Raw genomic sequence first — 11,053 nt, 5'->3', positions numbered from 1 at the left:
GATAGTTTGTTCAATATCCAAAGACTCGTCAATATTACTCATTTTTGCAGTAATTTTGTCGCAAAACTGCCGGAAAGACGGCAACACGCTACGTTCAACCTTAACGTCACACTTGACATTTAAATATATAAATATATTGCCTGCCTACTTTTCAAAATGTTTAAAAATACTAATAAAACTATCAAATTCTCCGCTTTCACAAAAAATCTTGTAAATAATTCGTTACGAAACGATGTCTTTTAGTCACTAGACGTGTTGTCCAACTCGGCTTTGCCTCGTTGGACAATTTTCACGTCGTGTGCCTAAAAGACACTCATTTCGCAACTTATTGTATAAATAGCTATAAAAAGGAAACGCATGCCTGCGCATACCTATTTCAACACAAACAAATTCATGAAATGAAATAGATCACAAAGTTTGGCTGTTAACACCAAAATTGGATGGTACAGTTTTTTTGTCAAACTTTGAAGCTTGAAGTCATAGAAGGCTTCTTTGATACGCCCGCGCTTTCCATCAAGGCACAAAAATTATATTAGTGTCTTCCTTATGGTGATCTTTTTTTAGTCAATTTGTTGGTACAAAATTTATGCACTAACTTGGCAATGAAATTTCATTTGTAGACTCGATACCGCCACACTATTTTTTTTTCTTAAAACATCCTCTCCTAAGCCAAAAACGTGTTGGGTGAAATGGATATTTAACGCTTTCGGTCATATTTAACGCTATCGGTCATTATATCAAATTTTTGATTTCTACACCCAGAAAGGTGTGTATTCACTCAGTTCTTTAGTTATAAGGCAAAGTGAACACTATCGGAAAACGTAATTTTACGATCGGAAATATCTTTTTAAACACTATAAACCAGTTACAACACTTTCGCAAGAATTTAGAGATAATTAATAATAATAATTGACTTACATTGTATCTCGACGCGTGGTCAATGCGAACTGAGGCGATCTGAGTCCTTCATAACCGCGCTACAGGTTTGAGGTTAACGTGGAACTGATAAGGTGACGAGGGTGTTACACCAGCGTATGACGAATCACAATTCCGGCCGTCCGCATGATAGTCCAAACGTTGAAAAACTGAAAACAAATCTTTTAGTTACACTTAAAACACAAAGATTTAAAAATTTTGCACTCCTAGCGAACCACTTTCCATATAGTTAACATATAAGTGCCCGAACATATCAAACGTTGTGTACGTTATTCCAGTTGGACCCAATCACAAAAACGGTTCTGATTAGTGGTTGGCCAGTCTACAAAATGAAGTGAGCAATTCCGAAAATTTGAAATCCCATGATAATGGACCTAAAATCGTAATAAAACCTTCCTACTTTATGTCAGGAAATTTTAGTTTTCCACGACAGAGGCAGTAAACCTTTACCAGACTACTTTTCCTGTCGCCTATCACTTTATTGGCCGTACTTGTCACTTTCGAAATGTCTATAATTACTTCTGTCATCACTGACATCAAAAGTTTTATATGAAATTTTATATTAAAGGAGGATCCCGTGTAAAATTTAACACACAACTCTTCAGTAAAGTACCACTACTTGACTGATTTTAAAGTACTCGGCCCCTTTACTCGACTCGAAAGCGGTCTCGTACTTCAATATTTCTTCGCCAGTAATTTGTTATTTTCCTAACTTTTATGTAAACAACTAAAACACCAAGTTTGGCTGGAATACCAATATTGGTTGGTACAGCTCTTTTGTGAAAGCTTAAAGTTATAGAAAGCTTGGATAGGTATTTATGGGCCTTTTCTCAATGCACAAAAATTAAATTTTGTGCCCTCTCTATGGTGAGCTTTTTTTTAGTCAATTTGTTAGTGCAAGATCGTCATTGCTTCGTCTACTTGGTATATTCATTCATGCCCAGTTGCACCAACAAAATTAAACCTTGCTGAAAGTTAAGTCGAACTTAAAATCTATGGCAACGATTATTAAGACAATCGTTCCTATGGTATTTAAGTTATGCTTAACTTTAAGGGATACTTAATTTTGACGATGCAATTGGCCATAGTGCTTTAATTACAAAGCAAAGTGAGCATTTTCTAAAAGCTCAAAGCGTAATTTTACGATCGAAAAAGAACACTTTAAAAAAACTTGTAAGCCAATTACAAAATTTTCGCAAGAATTTAGGAATAATTAATACATAATACAATAATTGACTTACATTGTATCTCGACGCGTGGCCAATGCGAACTGTGAGAAAAAGCGGCCTGAGTCCTTCATAAACGCGCTGCAGGTTAACGTGGAACTGATAAGGTGACGTGACACGTTACGCCAGCCTATGACGTGTCGCAATTCGGCTGTCAACATTGAAAAACTGAAAACACAAAAATTTAAAAATTTTGCACTCCTAGCGGACGACTTTTCATATAGTTAATATACAAGTGCCCGAACATATCAAACTTATCCTAAAGGAGGACGCTTTTTTTTCGAAACTTTTCTCTCACCTTATGAGGCGGTGTTCACTTTCCTAAAAAATTATAAAAGATGAACAGGCCTTATGATGCAGATGCAACATCAATTTATATTTCCACTATTAAAAATGTCCACCCGTAGTAGAGGTGGAAGGATGAACATTTCGTTCATTTGTTACCTTCCACAAGCATTTTCATCAACCTGTACGTTATTCATGTTGAACCCAATCACAAAAACGGTTCTGGTTAGTGGTACAAAATGAAGTGAGCACTTTCGAAAATTTGAAAACGAAGAAATAAATCACATGTTAATAGACCCAAAGTTAGATTGAACTTTCAAATGGAAAACTCGAAGTTTCATTGAAAATTTTACTCCTCTTGTGTGCAATAATTTTTGTACTAATGCTGTTTTACAATATCGACCAGTACAAAAATGTGAAAAATCGAAATTCGACATTGTGAAAAAGGCACTTGCGCTTGTGGCGTCTAAAATTGACAGCCGCGAAATTTTCCTGTATCTCTCGGAGAAAACGACAACAAAATTTGCTAACCAGGTACTCAAAATCGATCTACTAGGCATGACAATAGAATCATTTGTTCAAAAAAGTCATTTATTAATGAGCAAATTTCACCTAGCGATTCGCGTTCAAAATCTTGACTTAATTACCAGCACCCGTGACTCAACAACCGCTGCCCCCGGTGTGACTCTTGTAAATGAACGGGTCATGTTTCAGCAGGTTGTATATCAACTCTCATCCAACAGAAAACTGAGAAAAAAATCTGAAACTCAAAATTTTGTCGAAATAAACTCTTTCCATTACTTGCGTGATGCCATCAACCAAATTATCGACATTTTCCAGCCCTGATTTTGTTGAGGTTCTCATAGAAGGTAAACCTCAAATCAAAGTGGATTCTAGTGCTGATGGCATGACGCTCCTTCCGGAACCTGATTTTCAAAAACTGAATTTCAATAAGTGCTCAGGCTCATGTTCAATTTCGTTCCGACATCTCAAGAATATTCAAAACTCTTGGTGTTGCAGAAGTTACAGTACCGTACTGTGACCGAACCGAACTGCTGCTCAATTTTACCCACCCCTGGATAGAACCTGGATAATTTTGTGGGGGGAGACTATCAATTTCTATTAATTTAAAATTCAATTAAGCAATAATATAGATTCTCATCACATAATTTTTTTAAAGTCTTAAATGCCTCCATTTGACGGAAGCAAATGTATTCATAAAGGAGGACTGGAGCTGAAAAATTCTTTTTTATTTTATAAATCTTGTAAAGTTTTACTTTACCTGCAAGTAATGTTCGCGAAATGCGGCTTTATTTAAAATAAAAAGTTTAACAAATTGCAAATGACGTTAGCAACGTGCACGACCATTCAACTGCACATAAGCTTTCGTTAGAATTGCTTTAAACTTAGGAAATTTCAAGCTTTTTGTTTTTCTAATTTGTACTCCAACTTCTTATATAAAGTTGTCTACTTTTACAAAGTGAGGGAGACGCCAAATAAACGTCGACGATTCCCGGACGTGCAACACTAATATATAAGTCCGAGGAATGTTTATAAAACAAATCAATTTGGAAAACGGAAATTGCTACAACTCGATCGGTCTCTGGTCCAACCGCTGAGCATTTTACGCTCGTCTTAACTTCTCTTGTTGCATTTCGCGTTTTCCTCTAGCAAGATAGGCGGTTCTTCTCCCCGAAATGTGTTTGTAACATCTAAAATTCCTCCCTAAGACTCTTACAATAAAACAGCACTGAAACTTCTGAGTCATGCATTTACCCTTCCCTTTACCAGAAGTTCAGGACGCGCGTCAGTCAAGCGTTTTTTCTTTCTTAATATTTTAAGGGATCATCGAAAAACTCGCAAACTAACTGTCGACAGAAAAGTATACGCATAACAATACGCGCGTATACTAATTTGTGGCATGGAAAATTCACCTTTTTCGCAACGGTTATAAGGAGAAATGATCTTGTTGTCTGTCTACCCTCTGCAACGACGTCTAAGACAGTAAAAACAGTCCGAACTGTGTTTATCGGCCGTAACAAATCGTTAAGGGGTGACATTACGGCTGAGCAGTATATTTTTCGACGATTTTTCTATGGAAAACTGCAATTATTTCACTGGACTGATAAATAGAAAAGTTTCCAACGATATATAGAGATGGCCGGAATTTATCTTCGTCTCTAGCTTGTCGGCGTAGAAATTGATTTCAAAAGTTTTTCCTACTTGGATTTTTTCTAGGCGCTATTCTGTTTGGGTTCCGTAAAGATGATATACGCTCAAGCTGTATACTTATTTTAAGTTAAAGGGAAGGTGGAATGCGAGAGAGTAGGTTAAATGGGCGAACGCGTCTGATGTGAATACGCTTTTTGAAATGTTGATGAACCGAGAAACACATTCAAGATAGCGTAACATATCCGGAATTAAACCTTTAAATAAATAAAGGCGGAGGGTGCAAATGGAATTGAAATGTCTAATTTTTTGCGCGTTTTTTTCCCCGAGTCATATCTTCCCTCGGCTTTGCTTGATGAATTTAATTAAGCGTGGTTAGATAGTATTAAGTATGTTAGTTAGTTTCAACTGGATTACGCGAAGGAATTTGAAGCTTTGTTACAGCAAAACCGCTTATTTAAATACGAATGCAGTTTCTGCTGTATGATGAGGTTAACTCATTAAGAAGAAGTAATTGGCTTCTTAGAAACTAACTTCTTTAGCGTTCACAGTTTCATTTTATAGAGTGGTGAAAAAAGGTACACCATTTTGGCCCTTATTCGTCTATCATTAGTCAGTTGACTCCGCATACGCACTTTCCAATTACACTCTGCGATTTTACGCAGACCACATCGAAAGGGTCCTGCATTATCCCTTATTAATATAATTTATTTCCTCGTGCAACCTCATCTGAAAAACCGATACCTATAACTTTCCCTTTACAATGTTTTTCCATAAGGGGCGGACCGTGAATTTTCATCCCTTGTGCGTCTACCTAATTAACCAAAATAATTGACATTTTATCAGGAAACTGTATTCCGTAATATTCATGGCGAGATTACTTCTGATGTTATGCATGAGTAGGATATCGGAAAGTAGCAGAAGATCGAGTAAATCGGGAAAGACGATTTAAATGCACCTTTAAAAAAAAACCTGCACCTATACCTAAATATCTTGCAAAAAACAATGCATACATTTTTATTATTTATCTATTTATTTATTTATTATTATATTACAGTGGAACCGAATTTTTCTCTTCAGTGGTATGTGTTTTATGGGGTGTATCAATTTGAAAAGTGACCTAGAAATATATCAGAAGCGTAAAATAATACGAGTATACCAAGAAATGCCCAAAATTACTTGGAACGGAGTTATAGGCCTCGAGTTCCTCACCGTAGGATTTTCGAATAATTTCTAGGAATTTCAAAACATTTTTGGCATGTCGAAGTATTTTCTGGCATTTCGAAGCATTTCAGAGGTATTTTAAGGGAATTTATTGTGGTTATTTCATTCTGTGGATGTATAATAATTAAATCCTGGCAGAACCACAAAAAAAAAACAAGAAAAAAAAGTAAACCAAGTCTTTCAAACAGTAAGGGTAGAATTAAAATGAGACTCAGAATCTAATTATGATTCCACTGATCTGGAAAGCTTTTCCGACTTTCAGCAAGAGACGTGAGAGGATTTTCTTTAAATCTTGATTGAGCAATGAGCAGAGTACTTATCCGTTTGGGACTCACAGAATGGGTGACTGTTTTATTTTGGTTATAATTCTTTTTGAATTAAATAAATCATAAAATACCCAAAACCGTATAGAAGTATGTAGGGGTAACCAAGCTGAACACATCGGTCAAGTTAGCCTGGAAAATAGGAGTACCCTCACATAAATTCCCAAAAAGCTGAAAATTTACATGAACGTTAAGGATATAATTATAATGAAATTGTTAGTTTTATGATAATAACAGTTTATCCACAAAAATTGCCCTTACACTTTTCCCCTAAGATTCAGTATTTCTGAGAAAAAGCGATTTACTAAATAGTGCGGGTGTTATAGGTTTCAACCTTGCATTTTGTGATAACTTTATGAAACTTTCAGAGGATGTTCTAGACACCCTAAGGTTCAATTTCAGCTATGCCGCCACCCCCGCAACCCCGGACGGCACTTGCTACAGCGGGTTTCTTAAGTGCAAGAGGTAGCATTTCAATACCCGCCCATAAAATGGGTCAAAAATGTATATCCAGGGTTTGTTTTGTACTTTCTTACATCTAGGAAGGTTGAAGGGAATTGTCAAATACCCAGGGAGAATTTATGTAGGGTATTTTACGTGGTTTACCTATTTTTAAGGCGCTTTTAACAGTGCGGACTAGGGAATGCAATCCCGCAGCAAAATCTCAATCCCGATATTTGCGGGATTGTTAGTTGTTAATATAACAAATTAACCAACTTAAACAATATCTAAATTTATAAGAAAAAAACTAACATTAAAGGGGAAATTTAACAAATTTTACAGAAATTATTTTAATTGAACGTATAACGGCTATTGTCCTCCGAGATAAATTTTTGCAAACGATAAGAATGAAATGAGATTGATTTCATTGCGTTAACGAGATTTATCCAAAATGGAGGATTCGTTGTAAAGCGAGCGGTGGATGATGCAGATGCACTTATTGTTAAAACCGTTTAATGAATAAACATCCGTATAGTCGGCGAGGATGTTAATCTCCTTGTTCTCTTCCTCGCTTTAACACCAGAAAATAAAGATATCTTTTTCATAAAGCCAGGCAAAGGCAAAATTAAGAGGAACATTTTTTCGTCGGCAGAAATCCAAAAATTAACCGAATGTATAAAAAATACAATCTTACTGGTCCATGCCTTCAGTGGTTGTGATACCCAGTGTTATTTCAGAAGGGTAAATTACAAAACGAAATTTAATTGGCTAATATAGTGAGAACTTTCAATGACGAAATTCAACACTATCAGAAGTAAGAAAGGGTGGTGAAGCCCTTGACCCTTATCATTAGGGAGCCCTTGGTTCCTTGAAAAATATACAGTGTTTCCCAAGGAGAACGCAGCATAGGGAAACAGAAATAATGTATTTTTTCGCGAAAGATCCACAGGCCTTTGAAATTAGCGTTCCACGTACCACTCCAATCTCTTTCTAGCATCAGGCCAGCGCAATAACGTACGTTGAACTTTAACTTTAAATACATATCAAAGGCCTCTTGGATCCCTATGGTGCGTTCTCCTTGGGAAACACGATATAAGTTTCAACTACTTCGCAATGTTCTTAACTGAAGGATCATTTGTCCTAATAATTCTCAATGCAATCAATACTTTTTTTCGTTGTTTGTCAATAAAGCTTCATTTTTCGATTCCAAAAGGAACTGTAAATATCAGGTTAAAAATACATGTGCGATTATTTGGGATAGAGGAACACTTTGTGAAGCAATGTTTCGAATTTACATCTTTGGTTACTATATCTCTTCCATATACCGAGCATCACGGCTACGTACGTATGTATGTATGCAATGGCCCTTTTATTTTCCAATAAATCAACACGAAAAAAATCTTTCCGAAAGAATCTCCATATTCGTCGCTTTTAGTCGCAAAGGGATGATAAAAAGAAATGGCGCCTTTGTATAAATAGAACGAAACCTAAAAAGAGTGTTTGTGCATTATTTGTTACATATGGCATAAAAATCCTTATTTTTCAGTTACATCCCTCTGTTGGACTGAGTGTGTATAAGGGAATAGCGACTCACAATCTTCGTCTCAAGGAAAACGTAACGAAAACGAAAATGCGTCTACCCCCTTCGGCTACGTGGAGCACTTGGGCGTCACAATTGAAAGAGCAGCGAAAATTAAGATGGTTTTCAAAGCCCACCATTGATTATATACATTGTGTCCCTAAACTGAAGTAAAAATAAAGTTTATCCAAGTGTGTTGTTGTTGACTGTCGCATGTGGATAAAGTTGGTAAGTACAAAAAATTTCAATTTTGTGCGCTGTCAATCTAACACTTTCCTCAATGCCACCGGATACGATCTCAAGCAATATTGGCAACCGTGCGACTGACAGCTTTACATTTCTATACAAGCTTAGGTGGACGCTTTCGCCGGAAATAACCTTTCTTTTTCACCTTTTATCGTTGATTCCCGATGATACTTCATTTAGTGGTTTTCTCGCGTTGGCTATAAATTCAATTTGGATTAAATAATTAGGAAATGACAAAATTGAATGAGTACGGTGGATAAGTTGAAAATACTCGCTTTTGGGAAATACAAAGGAAATCTCGACGGGAATAAGTCAGGCCGAATTCCGTAGTATAATTGGAAACATTGGTTAATAGAGTCGAGTCTGTGGATTTACCTCTATCACAATATCGTTTCAGCCACAGTTTTTGGAATTAAAACGCGAAGACTATTGTTGCAGGATCTCGCCGTATATAATTGAAAAGTGTAAGAGATAATTCCAATCCCGTCGGCGTATAAATTTAATTAAATATAAATACAAGTAGATTTTAAAGTCGATTAATAATCAATTTCATTTCATATAATTCAGTCGAGCGTAACATAATTTCATTTTGATGTGTTCTGTTTGTAATGAAGTTTTAGTTTCAAAATTCCACGAATTTGTTTGCTTTCATGTGCTGTTCCTATCTGAAATTTATACCGAAAACTCGATAAAACTTTTTGATTGTGTAACTATCGACGTTAGCAACAATGATGGCAGTAATGGGAAATGAAATTTTCCTTTTTGAGCGGAAAGATCTTTAATTTAATTTACATTTTTTTTTTCTGTGAGGAGTTGAGAAACACCACATCGTAGTGTTTCCTGGCAGCATTGAAACTGATTTTGGTAAGTCTTGTTCAAGTTTCCCTGGTTTAAAATAAACATTTCGCTTGTCCAATTGATTGCTATAAAGTTCGATAAATCTATATACATTCAACTTAGTTTCGTGGAATATTTATTGGGATACATGATACATCCCACTTCTGATGTAAAAATACGATAGATATAGGATGGGGTGAGGTGGTTTTGTAGAGTAGTTACACTTACACTCCTGAATTGATTAGTATTTTCTACCGTCTTGCTTGGATGTCAAGTACGAAGTATTTCTTTTACTTGGCGAGATACACAAAAAATTGTCAAATATAATTTGATAGGTATGTGACACCTGTCACTTTTGAGGCCGCACCTGTCACATTGCTAAATGTCTATGATATCTGGTGTCATCTTATCAACATTTATTGATTTGACACGGCTTATGTGACTTGTCACGATCATATTTATAATATATATCAATGGGAACAACAAACAAGAAGAGATAAAGTTAGCAAATCGGAGAACTGGTATTAAAACTGACAGAGAAGAGATAATAGGGAATACTAAACAGAAACATGGAGAGTCACAAATGGAGTTAATATGAATGGGGGAGAAGGGGCCTCGTACTGAATCATATAATAAATGAAAAGCAATGGAAGAAGTAAAAGATTCATCGTGAGAACAATGACGGAATAGGATCACCAGTCGGTGGAGTTAATTTTAAAATAAAAAGTATGAATGGAAATCACTTTAACATCATCAAGACAAAAGAATGCGCAAATATAAATTATAGAAAGGCTGGACAAATGAAAATAAGAAGAATGTGAGAACACAACGTACTTGTGGAAAGAGATGAAGTAGTGTTTGAAGTGCAATACTCGTATATCACGGCAACAGGGAAAAAAGAGGCTTGAACTTGGAACTTTTCCGGAAATTTATTTTTACAACCGTACCGGATTTAAATCTTTTGCCTTTTTGCACTTTCGCCAATGGCATTTCTTTGCGTCCGTACCGTTTCACTTTGCTTTGCAATTGAGTTGCCGCACCATATTTTTTGGAATTGGCTTTTAGGGAGGGTTTGCTACCACTCCGTTAATTTCAAGGTAAGTTTTTTGTTACTTTACGTTCATAGGAGGGGGGGGGATATGGTTCGCTTCCCCGTAATTACTTTTCGGCCGGTTTCGCTGATTTATGTTTAGCTTTTATTCCCGCCGTAATTTTGTTTTAATTTTCCGAAGTGACAGCCGCCATCTTCTGAACTCGTCCGATCCTGGGAACGCCGTTCTACGTTCGAGTTACTTGGAGCCCCCGACAAGGCCGTTCCGAATCCTGACCAGGAGCAGGGTTTCCGAAAACCTACTGGTGGCGCCCGAAGCATTCCCGTTCCGCCTTTTCTTGCCACATTTCCACCGACTATCGCCGCCGTCACCATCTACATATTTTGTATTATAAATTACCGCTGAATGTTTTTTGTTCTTTCTATCATTAAATTTCATTTTGTAATGATATCGTTTAATTTGTGTTTTTTTTGTGAAGGAGCACCGAAGCGACTCATGGTGCGCGAGCTTCAGGAACTTCATCGGAATTGATGCCTACTGAGCCGATGTAAATTAGTAAATTTAGTATATGCTTAAACAGACCTTCATGTGCCAAATATGCCAAATTTCTAATCGGTAAAGTTCTTTCGACCATTCAATTTGAAAAATTTGGTTTGACAGCGATGACATTTTGTACGAATATAATTCCGAAAACCCGAAAGTTCTACGATATTCCGTTGTCGAGATATCTCGATC

At 36.4% G+C, this 11,053-nt stretch overlaps 2 long non-coding RNA genes across 2 annotated transcripts in view; one reads left to right on the top strand and one right to left on the bottom strand.

Moving 5' to 3' along the window:
• Positions 1 to 923: 923 nt before the first annotated feature.
• Positions 924 to 11,053, bottom strand: part of LOC116172364 — a 34,434-nt gene continuing 24,304 nt past the window's right edge. Inside the window, exons 2-3 of the long non-coding RNA XR_004145640.1 lie at positions 2,178 to 2,330; positions 924 to 1,085 (exon numbers count right to left, since the gene is read on the bottom strand). This is a non-coding gene — a long non-coding RNA (uncharacterized LOC116172364). The remainder of the gene's footprint in view (positions 1,086 to 2,177; positions 2,331 to 11,053) is intronic.
• On the top strand, positions 6,813 to 10,764 carry LOC116172363. The gene is made up of 2 exons (XR_004145639.1): positions 6,813 to 10,120; positions 10,158 to 10,764. It is a non-coding gene; the product is annotated as an uncharacterized LOC116172363 (long non-coding RNA).

This window comes from Photinus pyralis, unplaced genomic scaffold, assembly GCF_008802855.1.
Source record: "Photinus pyralis isolate 1611_PpyrPB1 unplaced genomic scaffold, Ppyr1.3 Ppyr1.4_LG5, whole genome shotgun sequence".
NCBI classification, from domain to species: Eukaryota; Metazoa; Arthropoda; class Insecta; order Coleoptera; family Lampyridae; genus Photinus; species Photinus pyralis.
Note: the sequence above shows the minus strand (reverse complement) of the source record. Positions and strands in the feature narration are given on the sequence as shown.